Below are 23718 nucleotides of genomic sequence, written 5' to 3'. Positions count from 1 at the left end.
CTGACTCATTTTAAAAGACCCTGATGTTGGGAAAGATTGAGGGCAGGCAGAGAAGGGGATGACAAAGGATGAGATGGTTGGATGGTATCACTGACTCAATGGACATGAGTTTGGGTAGACTCCGGGAGTTGGTGATGGACAGGGAGGCCTGGCATTGCTGCAGCCCATGGGGTCGCAAAGAGTCAGACATGACTGAGTGACAAAACTGAAACTGAAACTTTGAATGATTGATCACGTGTCTAGTAGCTCCCACACTGCACAGCACTACTCTAAACTAATTAGATTGTACTGGCTCCTGGCCCTGAAAAATCTGTTGGGTGTACAAGAACACTGTTTCAGAAGCTTTTTCCTAAAGTTAATCAGTTGGAATATCACTCCTTGACCTATTTTTATTAGAAAGTACATGTATATGGAATATTGTATATGGAAAAATGTAATGTATATACTAGTCTTTATTAGTAAACAATATGAATGGCTTAGTTGTAAGCATTTGTATGAAATAAACAATATGTGAGTCAAGTGATTTCTTTAAGGGTGATTTTTCTCTTTATTTGGGCTTCCTGTGAGGCCATTAGTGTACACAGTAAGCCTATCAGAGGCAAATAATAGAAGAGAGGAAAGATAAGGATGCTGCCTCTTTTATGTTTACTTAGAAGGTATTAGATGTTGGCTTTATGGAGCTAAATTGCAATTCTAGGCAAGTTCTCCTACTTCCTTCCGGGTCAGGTCTCCAGGTTGTGCTGAGTAAGGAGAGTGGCAGCCAAGGCCACCTAATATGATTCTCTCAGGAGCATGTGAGGTGACTCCTTTCCTGGCCTGCTCTTCCATCTGCCAAGTGCGCTTTCTTCTCTCTAGAATGCCTTATCACCCCTTCCTCTCTCACTTTCTTTTAACAAGAGAGCACTTTCTTACTTACAAATATACCACAGCGGTGTTTTGTTTGTATGTGAAGCCGCAAAAAGCAATCCAATATTTTCAATACCTAAGAGCTGTTCGTAAATAAAAATGGTGTTTCTGCTTCCTGAAATCCCAAATTCCATCATAATAAATTGGAACATTTCCTCTATGCTTTATTTTCAGATTCTTGACTCTTAAAAGGTTGAAATTATTAAAACAAATGAAACTAATTCAAAGACTGTCAGTCCTTTCCCTCATTGGTGCTGGTTATTTTTTAGACTTTGTTCGCCAAGTGGAGAGTTGGCTTGATGGTCCTGGCTGCAGAAGGAGGTTTGATTGACTGCACATGTGTTAATACCATGCATACATTACTGAGGAACTACGAGGCAGAGTGCCCTCAGAGACACACTTCTGAAAAGAGTAGTTGACTCAGGCTCCACCTATACAGAGCTCAGTTCCTAAAAATAGGTGCTAAGTTACATCCTTTAGACGCAGGGCTAAAATAAATTCAGCCGTCCCATCTACTTGCTTGATAGACCCTTCAGTGGAGCTGGCCTCCACTCCACCGATTGCTTTCAGGGGACTGGGAAATTTGCTGTACAAAGGAGGAAACTAGCCTGTGAAGAACTGTAAAGATATATGATATTTCCACGAACTTGGGGTTAAGTCTAAATATTGCAGAAGGTATGTGTTATGTTGCCATTGATAAATGTCTACTTCCATAGCTGTAATATATTCTTACTGATTGCTTAAGATCAATGAAGACCACAGGTCAAACTGTACTTGTTAGCAGAGGAAATATTCAGTCAGATTTTGTTTTTATGACAATATTTAGCATTACTTCAGATTATTAAATTTAGGGCTTCATCTATTAATCTCTTTACAGATCAATAGTTAGTCCTTTTTTATTTTTAGTATTAAAGAATAATAAGCCAAATTTGATAAATAGACATGAGTGGAAGTTATACTTCAGGTTATAGCTAAAAGAGAAAACTGAAAAAATTAGTTCATCTTTTATGAGCATAAATTGATAATCTATACAATGAATATGTTTAAAACTCTAAACTATATTTCTTAAAATTTGCTGAGGGAAAAAGAGAACTTAAAATATTCTCAACTGTTGCAGCTTACTCAGGGAAATGTATGAAATGTATTCTTTATCCAGCCTTAGTTTGATTTTGTACTTCTTGCCCCAGCCACAGTCTCATCTCCTCTGGGAGTATTACTGGAGTAAGGATTAAAGAATCAGGTTCTTACATGTTTTCCAGAATTAAGAAAAGCACAGCCAGTCAGATCTGCCAGCCCTAATTATAGTAACTACAAACTTAAAGAGAGAAGACAGATTTTACTTTAAAAGTAGCATGCCCTATATACTGTTTCAAATGAATTTTTTCTGTCTCCAGTTGCCTGTGAACACCTTAATTTGGTCCTGTTGTGCCTTAAATGTTTAGAATGTTAGAAACTAAAGTGATTTGGAAGAGACATTATAACAGATTCTCTTAAATTAAGACACCAACTAAAAGCAAGGACACTTTAAGATTACATAATACAGGGTTTAAATTTAGCCAGCTGGTGCTGAACTGAAAGATATTTTATTTTTATCAAAGCTCTATTTGCTCACTGACATGTTGGTGTTGGTTTGAATTATTTTAAAATTTTATGTACAGAGTGCCAAAGGACGAGTAAAATATTTACCTCAGCTACCTTCAGAGCCATGAATTTTAATATGAAAGAGCACCTATTTTGAGTTTTAGAATCTATTACCATTGAGTTTTAGGCAAAAATACCGGATCAAAAATGGGAAGGTCTTGAATTCTATGCTTAAGTATTTCTCTACTTCTCTGCCTAATCTTTGACTTTTTAACTGTTAATATATAAACAAACAACTAGACCTTTTTTTTAAAGTCAGTCAGCATTTCAAATGTCTACAATATGGCAAAGTGCCAGCTGTTTGGGGAAAATGTAGTCTGGAGTTTGGCATGAATGTTTCTGCATGAAGTACTGGGGCATCTTTGATACAACTGCCTGCAACCACCTGAAAAATAAAAAGAGGCACTGTTTAATGATCACAGAGAGCATCACTTTAGAAAATGTCAGGTGAGCCTCAAGTCTTCAGTGATTACAGAGGGAGAGAGTGTTGGATCTCTTTCTTCAAGTTGACTTTTGGGTAAAAAGACCACAAAGTTCATATATAATTTATTGTTGTTTACCATGGATAGCTGTCTGCTAGTCAAGCATTTTGCCTCTCACATTTACCACAATTGAAAAGCTTCTGCACATTAGTATTCTTTTTTATTTTTCTGGTAGACTATTACTTACGATGAGACAATTTGGGGTTGGAATCCTGTGATAACCTTGGAACAGGGAATTGATACTTGGTTCTTCTCTCACTTTCTCTCCATCTCTCTCCTCTCTTTCTTCCTCATGTACATATACAACGCTGGGCAGTAAGAGACCATTTTGTAACACTTATTTGTTAGCTCAAAGTCATGTCTAAATTCAGTAATTTATAGACCAGGGCAGCAACTTAATAAGTGCCTGGCAGTATAATTTCAAGACTGCTGATTGAACAATCTGTGGGGAACAGTACTTAATTGACAATACGTTGTCCTTTTTGTTTTCCACCTCCTCTTTAAAAGCATTCAAGTTACACTTTGAAATTTAATTAAATTGTAATTTGTTTTTTCCTGTTTCTGAAACAACCACTTGCTCATTCAAATTACAGTTTCATCCTTTGCAGAGTGTGGTTAACTTCAGACTTTTCTGATTCAGGAATAGCTCTTTGAGAACACTGATTTATTCAATCTTTTTTTTAAGTTTTTTTTAAATGTGGGCCATTTTTTTAAGTCTTTATTGAATTTGTTACAATATTGCTTCTGTTTTATGTTTTGTGTTTTTTTGGCTGTGAGACATGTAGGATTTTAACTCCCGACCAGGTGTTAAACCCACACCCCCTGCCCTGGACCACCAGGGAATTCCCCTAGGTAAATGGTCTTCATGTGACTGTGTAAGATATGATATTGTTGGTTTTCTTCCCTGATACCAAATGACTGATATTTTCTAACACCAACCAGTTCTCCAATTCTCTGATAGCAACTGGGTGTACAACGATTCAATACTCATACTAACTTCCAGAGTTAGAGCAGAACCCACAGGTTGACCCCACTTTAGCCTCTAACTTGGGTTACAACTCAAGAACAGTCAAATGGAAGAGATTCATAGAGTAATGTGTTTGTGTGGCGATGGTGCACAGAACTTCCATGCCCTCTCTGGGCTGACCATCAATCAACGTGTCCACCAGCTCACTAAATGCTGTTGTTTAGAATTGAGATTTCATTATATGGGGAAATTGGCTGAATCATGGCCATTGGTAATAGGATTCAATGCCTAATCCCTCTCCCCCTTTCTTAAAGTAGAAAGTAGAGCTGAATATTCCAACTCTCTAATTACTCAGTTGGTTTTTCTGAAGGCAAACCCTGTCCTGAAACTATCTATATTTCCCCCCCACAACCAACATGAAGCCAGGAGTTACCTCATTAGCTCGCATACCAAAGACACCATCAAATTCCAAGAGTTTTAGGAGCACTATGCCAGGAATCAGGGAATCAGGCCAAATTTTTTTTTTTTTTTTCACATATGTCCCACAATATTACTCCTCTGTGAAGTGCTACCTATGAATTCCAGAGTGAAATATTCATAGTATTTATTTTCCTAATCACTGAAATCTTTCTTTTGCAAATTTAACTAACCTGAGTATTTTTCTATTTGTACATTATAGTCAAGAAAAGCACAAAGAACAGTGACAATCAGACAGTCAATGTAAAGAACAAAGATTTTGCTTTCTTAAAAGAGTTGAAAGTCAGCAAATTCAATGCGTTATTTGTGTCAGTTGGATATAACAAATGACGGCATGGCTATATTTAATGACTCCTGGGACTCCATGGGCCTAAATGATGGCGTAAAAATAATCTGGTGGTGAGCAGTGCAATAGGTAATCCAAATTCCTGGTAGAGTGGCTGTACTTCTTAAAATGTCACAAAGGATAAAAGGAATTTGTCACATAGATAACACAAAGAACCCCACTGACTCATTTGACTTAACACTTTTAAGTTCTAGATAAGAAAACTGAGGCACAGAACATTAATTAGTAACTTACAAGATTTAGGCAGAGAGAAGTAGAAACCTACTCTCTTGACTGTATTTTATTCTGCAAAGCTTCGTGCAACCATCACTCCACCCCCACGACTTGGAATACATTTCAAAGTACATGATAAAGTCTTTTTGTCCCAGGTTATTATTTTTCTTTTCATTTTTCATTTCATGTTTCTCTCAAATTTAGGGTAAATTATGGAAAAGGAGACCTGATCCACATATTTATTGACAACTTAATAAATGGTCCTTGGTTTATTTTTTAACTTTACTAATCATCTAAGTTTGCTTGTCATCTGTGCTAGATGAACTCTTCCCCTCTTCCCCAGCACTTCCGCCCCATGTCCCCCGCCCTCCACCATCACTTCGTCATTGGACACATCATTTTTCACTGTTCTTTTTGGCAGACCTTCAAGTAGGTTTGTGTCTTCTGCATTTTTCTAATTGCATGCAGGATATATCCTGTTGCCTGATGAGCTGAACACTTTAGATATGTCTGGCTGTTCAAAAATAAATAATTGCCAAATTGCTCCAGGCATACATATGACTTAAAATGAATATAATACTAAAATAATTTATTTTAGGAAATTTTTGTTTGTCAAAGACCCAATTCCCCCCAAATCTGAATATATCAGCGTATGTGTTTCTAAGTGTATCTACTTGGTAGTCAGCAACATAGAAAAGCTAAAAGAAAAAAAAAAAATCACATCACTGTTAATTTTAAAAGCCAAGTCTAGTGTTATAAATGGTTTCAAAACATGTCAATTCTTTTCATGTAAACTTTCACAAACAGGAGCTATAAATATAAAATAATGTTCAGATAATTACTTTATTTTCTTACTTAATTCATAAGAAGTTAATTCCACTGAAGTAAGGTGTAGGCAGATCTCACTTTATTAAGTGGTGGGGTTTTTTTTAAAAGCTATATATATGAAATTTTTTTTTTTGGTGTTTTTATTTTTTTTATTTATTATTTTTTTTAATTTTATTTTATTTTACTGGAGTGGGGTGCCATTGCCTTCTCCAAATGTGACTCTACTCATCAAAATTTCATATAAAAGCTATATATATGAAATTTTGATGAGTACAGTCACATTTGGAGAAGGCAATGGCACCCCACTCCAGTACTCTTGCCTGGCAAATCCCATGGATGGAGGAGCCTGGTAGGCTGCAGTCCATGGGGTCACTAGGAGTCGGACACGACTGAGCAACTTCACTTTCAGTTTTCACTTTCATGCATTGGAGACGGAAATGGCACTAACCCACTCCAGTGTTCTTGCCTGGAGAATCCCAGGGATGGGGGAGCCTGATGGGCTGCCGTCTATGGAGTCGCACAGAGTCGGACACGACTGAAGTGACTTAGCAGCAGCAGCAGCAGAGTCACATTTCCCCACTGCATGAAAGTGAAAACTGAAAGTGAAGTCGCTCAGTCGTGTACGACTCTAGCAACCCCATGGACTGCACTGGATTGCATTAAAATCCACAGGTGATTTATCACTATCTCTGTTGTTGTTGACTGTTTTCAGTCCATACAGTCATAACAAGAATTCAGCTTTATCTTATCTAACCACTAAGCCCTTTTGTCAAGTAATTAGACTTCAGAAGTAACTACAGTAAATAAGTGTTCCAGCAAAACAGGGAGAAATATTTTTGTAAAGCTAAGGATCAGCTTTTAATTTATTTGTCATATAAGTTAGAGTTTTTTATTGTCAACACAAGCGTCTTATTATCAAGTTGGAAAATCCTGGAAAGAGACAAAAATAAAATGAGTTCATTCACATTATTTAGAGGTGCCAAAGGAAGAGCAGTGGGTGGCGATCAGCCGCTTGGTCACTCCCTCTGTCCTCTGTGCCACCCAGAGTGCTCAGAGTAAGAACAGAACCTTGTTTTACAGCCCTGACTTCTTCAGTGGAAACTGTACTAGCCCTCTGGATCTCAGAGGACTCAAAAGTATTTATTTTGAGGAATATAACTGTATTATGCATGTGTGCTTCAGTCACTGACTCATTCTGGAATGGGAATAATTTCAGGATTCATCATCCTTTTGTCATCCAGAGTTGGGCAACAATCACAAGTTTAATTCTATAAAGTATCAGAGAAATGAAATTTGAAAGGAAGCCATGTGTTTGTATTTAATTTGCAATCTTTTTTTTTTTCCTGTAAAGATCTAGTTCAGTTATTTCAATTGTTGGCTCAAAACTACAATTTATAGTTTCTAATGCTATGCATGCATGGTAAGTCGCTTCAGTCGTGTCCAACTCTGTGCAACCCCATAGACGGCAGCCCACCAGGGTCCTCCATCCACAGGATTCTCCAGGCAAGAGTACTGGAGTGGGTTGCCATTTCCTTCTCCAAGTTTCTAATAGTCCACCCTTTAACTAGAAGCAACAAATTACCTCAAATTTCAATTTTCACTGCTTTTCTTTTAATTCATCATTTCAACCCAACTGATCCCAGCTTCTCTACTATGTCATTTTGTTATACGGTTACCATCTCTTTTAATTTGTGTTCCATTATGATCATGTATATACACCTATGTGTATATATGTTTATATATATATATATGTGTATGTATCTGTATGGTCCTCCCCAGTGCCTTAGTGGTAAAGAACCCACCTGCTGGTGTGAGTTTGATCCCTGAGTCATGAATATCCCCTGGGTGAGGAAATGGCAACCCACTCCAGAATTCTTGCCTGGAAAGGCCCATGGACAGAGAAGCCTGGTGGGCTATAGCCCATGAGGTTGCAAAGAGTCAGACACGACCGAGCAACTGAGCACATGTATATGTATACATCATTATACACAAGGCACTGTGTTACCTATGTCTCCATATTGTTTTCCCTTTATTTTATGTTCTCAAAGTCCATTTAGATGTTCAAAAAAAAAAATGAGTAGTCTTTGAACAATAACCAATAACCACAATATCATCTATAGTGACACTTTACCTTTTGTGTAACATTGCTTTAAAAACTTCCGTTTTGTAAACATTTGTACTGATAAAGTACAAAGCTATATTTTTACAAAAACTATAACAATAATAAACATTTTCTATAAGATTATTCTCCCATAGATAGCTGTATAAAAGGAGTTCTAGGAGTTGATATATAAAATTTCGTTGTTGATAATCATCTTTATATTTTGAAATTAGAAAATTTTTTGAAAATTTTTCAATATTAGAAAGATTTCAGAAATGATATGCATTGTTCTCTCTCTCTCTCTCTCCCTTTCTCCTTCCTTCTTTTTTGCTTCATTTCTCTTAAAGACCTGTGGAATATATTACTTAACCTTAGCACTATCACTATCCTTAAGATTTATGGAGTGTCCTCAGTTTACCAAAAATCACAAGAACATCACCTTCTAGAGCCAGAAGAGATCTCAAAGGAAACCCACATAACACTTTACTGCTGCTGCTAAGTTACTTCAGTCATGTCCAGCTCTGTGCGACCCCATAGACGGCAGCCCACCAGGCTCCCCCATCCCCGGGATTCTCCAGGCAAGACACTGGAGTGGGTTGCCATTTCCTTCTCCAATGCATGAAAGTGAAAAATGAAAGTGAAGTCGCTGAGTCATGTCCGACTCTTCGCGACCCCATGGAGTGCAGCCCACCAGGCTCCTCCATCCATGGGATTTTCCAGGCAAGAGTACTGGAGTGGGGTGCCATTGCCTTCTCCAAACACTTTACTAGGAAACCAGAAAATGCTGTGTCACGTAAACTCTGACTAGTTGAGCACAGACTTTGAAACAAGACAGTATGGGTTTGAATTCTGGCTCTTAAACCTAACCAACTGGTTGATCCTGGGCAAATTACTTAATCCATCTCTGTGCCTATTTCCTCATCTGAAAATGGAGATACTAATAGAATCTATCTCACAGATTACTGTTTTGAGGATTAAATAAATTCATATTTGTAAAATGACTAAAACAACAGTGCCTGGTATACAGTGTTACATAAGTTTTTGCTATTATTATTATCATTATTATTACTGTCTAATATATGGGGTTAATATAATAACATTTATGTGTTTCCCAGAGAACAACTTAAGAATTTAAAGTACCAAGTTATCCTAGATACTGAAAATTCAAAATAACACCATACTAAATAAAAACATTTTTAAGAGAGAAAATTATTTACCCTATTTAATAGGTTGTTCTCTTGTTCAAGGCACCCTTTCTTTTCAAGGGTGCACTCTTGAGCTCAAATTAAATTTCTGTCCTCTTTGGAGTTGTAGAAAGCTATTAAATATCATTTTTCTATTATAATCATTCCAACACTTGAAACTAATAACTTTTTGGTTATCTTCAGTGATATCAATATCATATTACTTCAAGAAACTGAACTCTTGAACCACTTCAGCCATAATGAGTCTGTCTCCTTTCTGATGGAGCTGCTCATAGCCACACATGGGACCTCTTCATTACTTTGACTTAGTTCTTAACTCTCAAAATACTCTTAGATCACAGTCTTTTTTCTTTTAGCTGCAACTAACCTTCTTGACCCACAGCATAGTGTTCCCATCCTCAACACATCCTGCCCATCAGCCCCTCTGCTCTTTTGCCTCATCTCTCTGTATTTTGAATCCACTCAGTGTCTGAGTAAAGATGGAGGGAGAACTCTTACTTGGGAGGAAAGCATTGAAAGATGCAGCTCTGGGCACCTGTTCATCAGGAGAATCTAAAGCAGAAAAGGCCAAGAGGAATCCAGTAATGGAAGAGAAAGCAAAAGTTTATGAGCCAGTGAAATGGTACAATGTATCAGGTTTGATGGATGAAGCTAAGCTATAAACAGAAAAATAAATCACAAGGTCAGAAATAAGGAAAACTAAGAACAAGACAGGATGGAACCTAGGATGGATTAGGGCACACATTTCAACCGAGGCCAAGAACAGTTCAGGAGTTTTGGTGGCCTGGCGTTAAGCACTCCTGACTCTAGGCTTCAGGCATGGGGCTAAAGCTTAAAGGACCCATGCCAGACCCAATGCCCACTCAGCCTGGGCCCATTGTCAGCTGCAAGATTAGAGGTTCCATTGATCTCCCATTTCATTTGTCCCCACATTATTGAGCTAAATATACCTTATCAGAAGCCAGTTCAACATTTTCCTCATCATCTGATATATTTGCCCCCATTCCCAGGTTGTGTGTGTGTGTGTGTGTATGTGTGTGTGTATATATATATATATTTATTTATTTATTTAAAGGTTTATGGTTTTGCATATATACTAATACCCAACAATCATTTTATTCACTTTTAATTGACTGCATGTCACATTCACCATTATTCCTGACAATCCCAGATGTTCTCCATTGTAATATACAACTGGAAAATTTGAAAATGAAAAGAAGTTTGCGAGTAATATTCTTTTTAAAAGTCACATTGAATTTTCAAAAGTATGTCAAGGTTAAGATTAAGTCTTAAATAGTTACTAGAGATATACATTGATATAATATGGATGAAACTGAGAGCTAATAGAATGTGTGTGGTAAGACAAAAACACAAGACTGGGGATGGAACCCTGAAAAATGTACATGCTTGAGTGTCAAGAATTGTGTGTGTGTGTGTGTGTGTGTGTGTTTCAGGAGACTGGTCACGATAGATGAGTATTACTTCTGTCTGGTCTAAGCTACTCACCAACTCCACACTCAGTTTTAAGATTTTATAAAGCACACTGCTGAGAGTGCTGCAAAGCATCAACATTTTAAATTCCTTCTCCTTAGATACTTCATGTAATAGCAAATGTTAGGCTCAGAGAGTTTCATGATGTTTTCCTCAGGTCCTGTATGGCTGGTGAATGGGGCCTGGGGATTTCTGCCCCATATGTTTTCCTTGGCAGGCTTCCAACTCAGAGCTGCACTGGGACAGTCTGAAAACCTCGGGAGGTCTTCCTCCTCGATCTCATAAAGCAAACAGGATACTACTTGTGATTAAATAGTCCCCCAAAGAAAAGTGTGTGTGTGTGTGTGTGTGTGTGTGTGTGTGTGTGTGTATGTGTGTGTATTAGTACTTGCATGTTCTATCTGTAGTCTTGTACTTACCCACTGGAATAAGGAAGCTAGCTATTTTCTTCTGGACCAAACTGTGATGGAGATATGAATGTATCTGAAATTTTTTAGCTATAACACTTTTCTAATTTCTTTCTGCAGATAGGTAATAACAAGAGAATTTCTGACAGAAATGAAACTGGGCAAAAAGCCCAAAGTTGACTTGTTTCATTTTCCGAACACACGATTTTATGCAGTTTTAATTTTCACCTGCTCATGTGGTGTCTTGCTGAGCATTTTGGGATGAGCTGGATTTCATTGTGGGAGACTCACAGGTTCACAGGCAAGAAGTTTATTTCTCCTCCCTCCTGGAAGCTCTAATCCCAAATTTCACATCACTGCTCTGCTTAAATAACTTCTGTTACAGAATTTGGAACTTGTTTTCTACTCTTTAAAAAGAACTACAAGAGAAAAATTAAAATATGTCAACAGGAACCCTAAAAAGATGTGCATTGAATTTTGCAGTATTGTTGCAAGGCAAACTCATTCAATAAATGCTTACTGGGCAAGTTATAATGTTATATGTTAAATACCTATGAAGCTGGCCATATTCATCTCAACTGTCAATTTGCTTCTTGGCAATCTAGGAATTTTAGTTCCTGGTAATAATAAAAATTGCATATAACCGGTTCTTCCAAAAACAAAAAAAAATTTTAGGAGAGGCTTTGGCACTCATTGTTAGGAAAAGCACAAGAATACCATTCTTACAAATGGATTGTATTTCTCCTATCCCCATATAAAGGCCCATGGGGATCATTTCTGGCCACTGTTTGATAACTAGACTTTCACATTCACATTGTGGGTGTGACCACTTTGTAAACTGATTAGACTGAGAGATTCTTTGACTGAAATAATGGTAAGCATGGTGATGTATGCTACTAGAAGACTTAAGAGATGGAGACTGATGCTGAGTCCCTGGCTAGTGATTGTTAGTTCCCATCTGTAGCTGTAGTTAAGTGTCTAGATTTTTAAATAATCTTTAAAAATAAACAAGGAGATACTTAACTTTATAGTCTGAGTTCCTTTTCAGGTAAGTTGTCTTAAAACAGTGGAAGGTTACACTAAGTTGAAGTGATTTGTCCAGCTGCCTAAGGTTTTTTGGTGCCTAATGGGAGTAGGTCTTGGAAAGTGATTCTGTTTGAAAGCTGTGAAAGCCTAGCTTCATGTGGAATCTTACAAAGAAGCACAATATATAATTTTAATTCCTTTTTACATTTCTTTCCCACCCACCCCCCAACAACTTTCCTCCCCTTACCTACCACCACACCTGAGTGGTCTATCAAAACTTTTGTTTGCAAGCTTTAATTAAATTCATTGTTCACAGATGTTACTGTCTCATCGTGCATAGACAAGAGCAAGTTTCAATCCGAATAACATTTAGAGACTGATTTTTACATTTCGCCCTTTAAAAACAGGAGTGAAATAGGCAGCATAAACTGAGTTCCACCACTTATGGGGCCTGATAGGATTAGGTTTTGAATCTGAGAGAAAAGAAACAAATGCCAATGCCAAATTTTCAAGGATAGTAGCTATAAATAAATTAAGGGATGATGAGACTGACTGACTATGTGTCCCATGTGTATCTTAAGCAGGGAAGACTATTAAATTACTTCCACTCTTTGGACTGTTCTAGGACCAGGATATCATTAGGAAACTGACATCATCTCTTTCTTTTGAAATTACAGGCTGCGTTGATATGCAAAGGGTATTTAGGGCATGTTAATGGTGACAGAGACAGTAACCCAGCACCTGGCTGATTCAGTTTTGACGTAATTTAAATTATTATAGTTTTAATTTATAAACATCCTTGTTCTAAATTAAAAGACTGTTCAAAATGTATACAGTATTATCAAGTGTCCTTTGCAATTATGGGGACAATAATCAGAAAGGAGTCATGCCAGTACAAACGTTTGACAAGTGCTGATTACCTTTCATTTTATCGCATATTAGGAGAACCTAGAACTTTGGTAAGAGCTGTGCTTAGTCGCTCAGTTGTGTCCGACTCTTTGCAACCCCATAGACTGGATGGATTCTTATTATTTCTGCTTAACATTCACAATTTTATTTTCCTACCCAGGAAACATTTAAATGATTACAGATCACATTGTTTGGAATGTGTTTGTTTCTTTAGGTAGAATTTTTCTAGTATATCACTGCTCTGAAAGAGTGAATTTACTTCCAGAGGAGTCTGTTATTTAGCAAGCAAAATGTTGCATTACTTAAGCATTTTCACTTTTCTCCTTGATTGCTTAGCCTTTCCAAATAATGTTCGGTAAGGAAACTGTGTGGAGTTTGTGAGGTTTCCTTTCTTTGATGAAGTCTATTAGCCATTTAGTTCAAAAGAAAACCATATCAAAGTATGCTGTAATTTGTGGACTTAGGCAGAGAAAGCATTTTAAACAAAGACTTACTTAAGGTCATTGAAAAGAGTTTGTGTAAATTCAGAGACTGAATTTCTCTAAGACAAAAAGCAGACTGAAATAAATGCATTTTGTTTTTCAAAGGAAAAGTATGGTCAGTAGGAGAGAAGCTGCCACATCATCAATTGTCTAAGTCAGTGAGAATCAGAATTGAATGATTCAGGCTTTCTTTTAATGCCCTCTGTCAGAATAAATCTCAGATGCTAACCTTAATGGAGAGGGGAAATTTAGAGGATGAAGAATTGAGGAATTCCTAAAAATGGATCTGGAAATGTCTGGCTTTTCCAGATTGCAGCTAGCATAGACTGATTTAAGTAGAAAATAAGTTTCTTACTCTGCCCAAGCTTGTTTTAAAGGTAGGCATACTGGGAAGATATTTTTCAAAGCTTCAGATGATTAAAGGTTCATCTGCATTTTATTACTATTGCTTATTTTTGATCTGTTGAGTGACAACAGCATCAGATCAGATCAGATCAGTCGCTCAGTCGTGTCCGACTCTTTGCGACCCCATGAATCGCAGCACGCCAGGCCTCCCTGTCCATCACCAACTCCCGGAGTTCACTGAGACTCGTGTCCATCGAGTCAGTGATGCCATACAGCCATCTCATCCTCTGTCGTCCCCTTCTCCTCTTGCCCCCAATCCCTCCCAGCATCAGAGTCTTTTCCAATGAGTCAACTCTTCACATGAGGTGGCCAAAGTACTGGAGTTTCAGCTTTAGCATCATTCCCTCCAAAGAAATCCCAGGGCTGATCTCCTTCAGAATGGATTGGCTGGATCTCCTTGCAGTCCAAGGGACTCTAAAGAGTCTTCTCCAACACAACAGCATACTTGAAACTAAATAAAATAGTTCAGTACACATGAACTAGCTTTGCATGAAATTTTTCCAAGCCTGAAAAATAAAAATGGATTGTTTTAGGGAAAGAACATATTCTAAGCTAGTATGCAGTAGGAATATAAAAGGAATACATTAGGAAATAATGGGTGAGAATAAGTTAAGTTACATCAAAGAGGAAATGAGTTAGGGAGAGGTGAATTATGCAGAAACTTATCAACTTTGGAGAGTTTCTAGACCAAGACCTTAGGGGAAAAAGGGGATGGAAATCAATTTAAGTAAAGGAATAAAAAGATGAAATAGAAAGAATACCTATATTCCAACTAACCAAATATAAAAATCCCTCTTCCTTTAGCAGTTATCAAGCATCTCAGTAAGGTACTTAGCAGAGGTACCTAGCAATGTAGAAGTACTTACCAGAGCAGCAGTGGAATGGATCGTTAAACATGGAATCCAGGATCCTTCTCTTTCTTTGCCTTTGGAAGGCAGCAACAAGGATGGCAGAGTCTTAAGGAGCAGCCCAGTCATCACTACCTAACTGGTCCAGGCCAGAGTTCATTGTGCTAAGCCCACTGCTCAGAGACACTACAGGGAAATAAAACATGTGAATAGCTTTGAGTGATGATTTCATGATTTTACCTAAAAAACAGAGGGAAGGGGGAAATGTGAGGAACCATTTGCAGGGAGAAAAGGAGTAGATTCATCCCCACAGTGTGATACACTAGAGTGATTTTCACACATTTCACATTTTCTAGGAGACTGCCCTCTTGTTTCCTGGTGAAAAATTGATGGTTCATTGGCTAGTGCCAAAAACACAGACAGACTAATACTTTGGATATCACATTCATTGACATTCTTCTCTTTTAAATACTTTCTCCATTCCTGTGGCCATATGAACATGACTGTACATCTTCTTTGCCCCAATCTTTCCCAGTAATTATCTACTTTTCATGATCTATTGTATTCTCCTTGTTTCAAGTGACATGACAGATACTTGACTTTAGAAAGGAATGGAATAGCCTTGAGATTCATATGGATCATTCCAGTGCTATCCTTTCTACTTACTAGCTTTGAGATTTGGGGAACTTTGTAACTGTTATTATTCTCAGACTTGTATCATCTCAGATTATCTGGATAATAATACCTAGGATATATAACACCACCTAAGGAGACAGGAAGCTAGTGAACATATATTATTTATATGTGCAAGATACTATGTAAAACTCATTACTTTAATCAGATATCCCTCAGTCCTCACAGGCATTCGGGTTCTGGTATCATTTTCTTGTTATAGGGAAGAAGAAGGCAGCTTCCAGGGGTTAAGAAATTTGCTTAAAGTCAAAAGTAAGTGTCAGAGACAGAATAAATATCAGGCTTTCTGGGTCCAAAGTAGATGGTTAATCTCCCTTGGGTTTGCCTCATGCAGGATGAAACCCAGGTAGAACGGATATAAAACGGGTTTCAAAATGAGCTTAACCCAGCCCTGTGCTGGAGGAACTTGCATACAGGTGGAAGGGGAGAAAAGTAGGGATGAAGAGAGATTCAACAATACAATAAAAAGTAACACATAATACAAACAGAAGTGTAATTTTCAAACATTGGGAGAACACAGTAGAGAGAGCTACTCATTGCTTGGGTTAAGTGGGAAAAATCTGAAGAGAAATTAAGCCATTATGAGGATACATGTGAGGGACTTTTCAACCCCATCAATATGATTAGTCTTGATCTATTTTACTTCAGTTTCATCTCAGTATAAATGAATGTGGTTTGGGGGATGGGGATGCGGTATATGTGTCACCAAGTTCCTTTAGGATTCCCCACCTCAGGAGGACTCCATCTGCTGCATATTCACAAAAGCTAACTTCCTTGGCAGGGCCAGCCATATGGGAACTTTTTATTCCTAAGTCAGCATGTGGAAATGATGCAAGCTGTTGTAGTTCTATTTTTAGACACAAGGCCAGATCAACACTTTGAACACTGTGTTTCTTGAGGATCACTCTGGGGTTTTTCTTTTCTTCTCTTTTCAAGTAGAGCAGGACTAAATACAACAGTGATTACTTTATGCCCTGCCCTGAGCACTATGCGTGGTCAACAGTTGTTGGTGTTCAGTCTCTAAGTCATGTCTGACTCTCTGTGACCCCATGGACTGCAGCACACCAGGCTTCCCTGCCCTTCACTATCTCCTGGAGTTTGCTCAAATTCATGTCCATTCAGTTGGTGATGCCATCCAACCATCTCATCCTCTGTTGCCCCCTTCTCCCTCTGCCCTCAATCTTTTCCAGCATCAGGGTCTTTTCCAATGAGTCAGCTCTTAGCATCAGGTGGCCAAAATACTGGAGCTTCAGCTTCAGCATCAGTCCTTCCAATAAATATTCGGGACTGACTTCCTTTAGGATTGATGTGATCTCCTTACTGTCCAAGGGACTCTCAAGAGTCTTCCCCAGCACCACAATTCAAAAGCATCAGTTCTTCAGGGCTCATCCTTCTTTATGGTCAACAGTAGATGAGTAATAAATGTTTACCAAATGTATGCTGACAGCCTTAAGGGGAGAGTTTATCAAATACCCTTATTGTATACCTGGGATACAGATTTAAACAAGAAGAAACTTTGATGGAATCATGCCACCACTTCCCATGCCCTGAGGCAAAACAAATCAATAGCAATGAGAGCAGTCCTGGCTTTGCATTTCCTTCCATTACAGAAAAGCTTGACTCTGTCCCTGCTGGCTTGGATCAATACCTAACCCTATCTCAAGTTTGAGCTCTACAGTGAGTGACCAAAGAAATATAGATGAAGAATTTGCTTGATTTCCAGTTCTAAACTCAAGCTTATAAGGACAAAAAAAGAATTCACTTAGAGGCACAAAAATTCACCTTGTTGGTTTCCCTTTGATTTATCCCTAGATACTCTGAAATAAAGGATTTGTGTGTAGATGTTTAGGAAGCAGAAAGGGAGATTCATACCCTTCATTAAAAGTTTATTTTATAATGTTATATGTTAATGAAAAACACTTACATAAAAGACTGTGCAGAGTTAAATAGCCTTGTACTCAGAAATACCTGAACTTTTTCAAGCTCAGCCACGTACTGTACGGTTTTATCTTTTTAAATGTTACTTTTGCCACTAGTAAACTGGAAATAATACCACCCATCAGGTAGAGTTGTTATAAGAATTAGACATAAAATGATGTGTAGGAATATACATGTAAAATGGCTAACACATAATTGATACTCATTAACAAGTAGTTATTGTTGTAATGCAATATAAGTCTCATTGTGTTAGGGAAATATCTAACAAGACTTATTTTGTAAAAGTATGCATCATCTATAGGCATTTAATAGTTTCCATTTATTTGACCATTTCAAAGAGATTTAAGTCATTTAATTCAATTATTGATTTTTTAACTGGCCAATACTTCAAGCAATCAATTTAAAATATTTCATAGCAATATGATTGAATTTTCAAATATGTCCAAACTAGCAATAGTAAGCACTAATGATTATTTAATTTCCATCTAAATTCTATACATTTATAACTGCTCTTGTACCAGGAGAACTTCTTATGAGATGCTAGGGGCTGCAGAAAAGAGAAGACAAATCTATACAAGAAGTTGTTATTACAGTTAGAAATGGCAGTTCTGTTACTCAGAGAGATTAGAATCTAATTGGACTTTTATACTAAGTCTTATATATGAGTAGGTGAACATTTATTCTTTGAGGCACAAAGAAATTCAAAGATGTTTCCAACAAAGCATGGTTTGTGTATATAAATCTATGAAATTTGGGGCAGCTAGAACTGAAATATGCCATAAAAATAATTTACTGTGTAGTGATTTCCGACTTGGTGAGGTGTATATATATGTATAGTGGATGCTTGTATTAGTTTTCTATTGCTGCTGTAACAAATTAATGCAAAGTTATTAATATATACAACTGGGCTTACAATAGCACAAATCCATTCTATTACAGTTCTGGAGGGCCAAAACAAGTTTCACTGGATCAACATCACAGTGTCGCCTGGGACGCCCCCCACCCCTTCCTCCTAGAAGTTCTATGGGGGAGCTTACCTTTTTAAGCTTTTAGAATCTACCTGCATTCCTTGACTCATGGAATCTCTCCTCTGCTTTCAAAGCCTGTAGCTTAGATTTTGTATTACATCTCTCTCTCCCCCACCCCACTCTCCTCCTTCGCCTCCTCCCCTCCCTCTCACTCCTCTTCCTCTTCTCCTTCCTCCTCCACTTCTTTCTCCTCCTTTTCTTCTCCTTCTTCACCTTCTTCCCCCTCCCTCACCTCTGTCATTACCTCTCCTTTTTGACTCTGAGTCTCCTGCCTCTCTTTCCCTCATGTGAAACCTTGTGACTACATTGAACCCACCTGGACAATCCTGGATAATCTTCCCACCTTAAAATTCTTAATCACATCTGCAAAGTCCCCTTTGTCATGTATTGGGTTGACCAGAAAGTACACTCAAGATTTTCTGAAATATCTTGCAGGAAAATCTGAATGAACTTTTGGTCAACCCAATAAAATATCATATTCATGGATTCTGGGGCTTCTCAGTGGTGCAGTGGTAAAGAACCCACTTGCCAATGAAAGAAAAGCAAAAGACACAGGTTCAAGCCCTGGATCAGGGAGATCCCCTGAAGAAGGAAATGGCAACCCACTCCAATATTCATGCCTAGAGAACCCCATGGACAGAGGAGCCTGGTGGGCTACAGTCCATGGGGTCGCAATGAGTCAGGACATAACTGAACATACACACACACACACACACACACACACACTCTCTCTCACAGATTTGGGGATAAGGATGTACACATCTGTTGAGAACCTATACTTTGTTTACCACATTGCTAAACCTTGTCTTTCTCCCCTATAAGGCAACTGGATGTGTAGGATCTCTTCCAATACCTGAATAAGAAGAATAGTGGTTAGGGAAGATTTACTAAGAAGGCAAGAACTAATCCTTTTTATTACCCTGAGAGATGATCTGTTCTTGTTAATGTATAAATCGTGCAAATCACATGAATGAATGGATTTTGGAGAGGTGACTAGAGTACACACGATACAATGCTTCTGGGGGGAATGGGGCCAGAGGGAGGTTGGTTTAAAAGGTGGAATCTGATTTACTGGGTGCATATGCCACAGCATGCCTTTTGTGCCGCCATGTCAAACACTTTTACTCAGTTAACTCTCTGCCCTTCTTCTCCATGTTTTTTTCAAACACTGTAAATTAATGCAAGATTTGCTATACACTTGCTCTTTCATTTTATTCTCCACCTATTTCTTGGTTTTATAATATTCAAATAAGGGTAAAATATATAAAACTCAAATTGAGTACAAATTTGACTTGGCAGCAGCATTCTGAATGCTTAAAAGAGATGAATTTTATTATTAGCTGAGGGATATGCAAATGTTAAGAATTATAGAAAATTTATTCATGCTAATGGCTCTGAGTCTATGGTATGTCCATAGATTTGATCTGGTGTACACAAATTTGAGCTGGGTTATAAATCATATATTTAGATTTTATGAAATTTAGTTCATCATTCTCCCAATTTAGTTCTAAGTCAATTTTCTGAGTACTAAGTAGTTGACTTCTTTAGAATGCATCCAGAATATAATAGCAAGGCTATTAATATGTCTCCAGAAGTATACTTGCCTTCTTGAAGCTGACATCTGTATTTGCATCAGTTTTGTGGACTTTTGTGACACTCCAGCTCATTCTTTGCCTGGCTTTTAGTCTGGACTAAATAAAGGCTTTTTAAATTTATTTTAGAAAATTTCTAATAAAAAAATCTTTAAATTCTTATTTTTCTGCCTGAGAGTTCAAATTACTATTAAACCTTAGAATTTCTTTTGAGTCATAATTATACATCAGATCAGTATTCTAAGTCTATTTGTTTATTTTATATGTTTTTATTGCATATGCAATGAGTCAGCAAAAAAAACAACATCATTTTGTTGTTTGAATTTTACTTCATCTCTTTCCTTGGGAAGGTAATTGTTTGGGTTTGGTTTTTGGACATTTGTACTTCTTGAGATATACCATAGAATTGTACTTAAGTCACAGAACCCAGAGCCAGATTGTCTAGCTTCCTTTCCAGCTCTGAAGCTTACTAGCCACCTGATCTTGAGCAAGTTTGACAGTCTTTCTGTGTCTCTGTTTCCTTATCTGTAAAATGGAGATTAAAAATAAATATAGTCCCTACCTCATAAGGCAGTTGAGAGCATTAGAAAGACTAATGTCTGACATGTAGAAAGCACTTTATACATATTTTCTATTGTTTTTTTTTTGCTTGTGAATCATTCTTTTGAGTCATTTATTTATCTTTTCAATAATATTAGCTTTTTTTTTCAACCAGTGTTCTTTACAGAAAATTAGAAAATTAACACTTCAGCCTATTTATTATACTTGTCTGTCCTCCAGTTTTCTTTTGTCTCAATACATATTTTGAAAGATTTTGTCACTTTGAATTTTTATGCTGAGAAAGTCCAACTGAACTCATTTTATGAATTAGCTATATCTCTCTAAGGAATTTTCATCATTTTAAAAATCAGTTAAGTCTTGCTTTAGAAATAAGATCACGACAAAGCACTTGGTGGTGTGAATCTGGTCATATTAGGTGTTTTCTAAATATTTTCCTGACTTTGACATGTGGTGAGAAACTCTTAATGTTTTCCTCAAAAGCATGGCTAATTTTCCCAACACGATTTGTTGGTAATGCTGCTGTTTCCTTCCTTTTCTGCATCTTCTTCTCTTCCACATGGTCACATGCCAACTCTTTCTTGTTTCAGTGCAGATATTCCACTTCTCAGGATGCCTTCCTGACACCTAACGCAATGACACACCCAGGTAGATTAGGTTCTCCCCATCCCAGGGGCTCCCAACTCAACCTGAGGGAAAACCATAAACGCTCTGAACTAAAACTGCCTGTCTCTCTTACCAATTAGACTGGAGGTTCTGGAGCATAATGGATATTTATTATAATCAGCATTTGTTTAATAATAAATAATACATAAATGACATTAAAATAAACCTTATTAAAGTATAATTCAGCTAATTTATTTTTGAAATTTCGTATGGCAAAGATGGAAAAATATTAAAGTCATCCACAGCAATTATGTTCACAACAATTATATAAAATTCTCCTTTTTGTTACAGATGACCTTTATATGTTTCTGTTCTATGCTAGTCAGCATCCAGAAGCCCATTGTTGCTATGGCTTCATAGTGGGGTGGCATCTTCTATTTATAGAATAGCTCTCTATTTCATTGAACATATTTTTGTTTTTAATGCTACTGCATGAAAGGAAAATAGCCATGATAACTCCTCTTCATTTATTTTTGCCTGGCAATTTCTTGCCCAATATTTTCTTTTTAAATTTTGTCTTGCAAGTGGCGTATGATTGGACTTATTAATATTTGTTTTTGTCTTTTAGGTGAAGTTTGGCACATGTTTATTTACATTTGGTTTTATACTATTCCATTTGATTTTGTTAAGTCTCTTTGTTTTCTTTTTGGCTGACTTGTTCAAAGGATTGTGTTTTGGATTTTTATTGACTTTTCACATGGGTACCAACTTGAATTCACATAGACTCTAGTTCTCAGAGTCTTGAATTCACATAGACTCTAATTCACAGAGACTCTAGTTCTCTATGGAAACTAAAATTTCAGTAATCAGTTCTCTAACTGCTTTTAGTGTTCAGTGTTAAAAAGAAGACATCCTGAATTTTGCCTCATCATCACAGAAACCCTTCATCTGTCTGGGTAATTTCTTTTCCTTGATTCTGAAATGTTTTACCAGGATTTACTATTGGTGTTTTAAAATCACTTTTTATCCTGGATTATGGTAAATACTTTAAATCTACCAATGCCCAACTTTTATTTTCAGCAAATATTTCTTCTATTTTCAGCAAAAATTCTATTTTTTATTTGTTCTGCTCATTCCTCCACCTTCCCACTGAAATGCTACTATCTTGCAGTAGCATTTTGAATGTTGCTGTCTTTTATCCATCTTTGTCATCTTCTTTCACATTGTCATTAGTATTTCACAATTGGTTTTTCTCTTCTGCAGTATATGACAAATAAAGTCGCTCAGTCATGTCCAGCTCTTTGTGACACCATGTACTGTAGTTCACTAGGGTTTTCTGTCCATGGAATTCTCCAGGCAAGAACACTGGAGTGGGAAGCCATTCCCTTCTCTAGGGGATCTTCTGGACCCAGGGATGGAACCCAGGTCTCCTGCATTGCAGGCAGATTTTTTACCATCTGAGCTACCCGGGGAGCCCTCTGCAACATATAGTAACTCTATTAACTGCCTTCAATGTGTGCTTTAATTCTTCTAAAAAACTTTTATACCTTTAGCTCTTTTCCCACCTTTGATAACTTTCCTTCTGATTTCACCACAGCTAGGAAATCAGACACACCTCTGCTTATACCTGTGCTCTAAATCAGAGAGACCAAATATCAGCTTCACAACTCAGACTCTAGCAAACAGTCTCTTAATGAAATAAAGAGGTCAAAGTATTTTTTTACTTTATTTCACATAGCTTGTATTGTGCAGGCAAAAGGGAGAAGTAAAGAGGTGACTCACGAAAATTTACACCATTCTTGTGCAGGCCAGTTTTGAAGCTCCTGGTGTTCAATATCAGTCTTTCATCCAATAACATCCATTGACATAATCGTCTTTTCCATAAAACTTTACCCACAACTACGATTTGGGAATGGGCCTCTTGTATTTTGAAAATAAGTTGAAGCAATACACTGAGCCTACCACTATGTATCTAGACATTAACCTTTATTTCCAAGTCATTACTCTAAAAAGACCCTAGAATTATATTTATAACTTGTTAATTCACTTTTTAGACATTTTTAAATGAAAAATAAGGATAGATTTGTCATTTTTTAATGCTCTAGGAACATATCATTTATAAAATAAAAACACTGAATTGCATCTTTGAAAATTCCTGAACAGCTAATTCAAAGACTAGTTCATAGCAAATGTCTCAGTGACCCCTTTGAAATGCCTCTTGATAGTAGTCTCTGCATATTTCTAAGAATTCTTTCACTGATAACAGAAATTGTGAAATTAGGAGAAAATTTCAAAGTGTATTCAAAACATTGACTATTCCTCATCATTTTGTATATCTGATATCTTAAAACTATTACCACCTCCAAGAAAACACAGAAGGCCGACTATGCAAACCCTTCTGTGACTGATTACATGCAGATGAATAATTGCTCAACAAAACCAGGGCATTCTGCCTTACCTTATACTACTTTGCTTTTTTAAAAATGTATACCTGTGGCGGATTCATTTTGATATTTGGCAAATCTAATACAGTTATGTAAAGTTTAAAAATAAAATAAAATTAAAAAAA

General features: G+C 37.1%; 1 protein-coding gene across 1 annotated transcript in view; it reads left to right on the top strand.

The window, feature by feature from the left end:
• The first annotated feature begins 1405 nt into the window (after nucleotides 1–1405).
• The window catches only part of XIRP2 (xin actin binding repeat containing 2), a 74001-nt gene continuing 51688 nt past the window's right edge, over nucleotides 1406–23718 (top strand). Inside the window, exon 1 of the mRNA XM_055572368.1 lies at nucleotides 1406–1581. The gene's annotated coding sequence lies outside the window, so the exon portion shown is untranslated. The remainder of the gene's footprint in view (nucleotides 1582–23718) is intronic.

This window comes from Bubalus kerabau, chromosome 3 (genome assembly GCF_029407905.1).
Source record: "Bubalus kerabau isolate K-KA32 ecotype Philippines breed swamp buffalo chromosome 3, PCC_UOA_SB_1v2, whole genome shotgun sequence".
NCBI lineage: Eukaryota > Metazoa > Chordata > Mammalia > Artiodactyla > Bovidae > Bubalus > Bubalus kerabau.
Note: the sequence above shows the minus strand (reverse complement) of the source record. Positions and strands in the feature narration are given on the sequence as shown.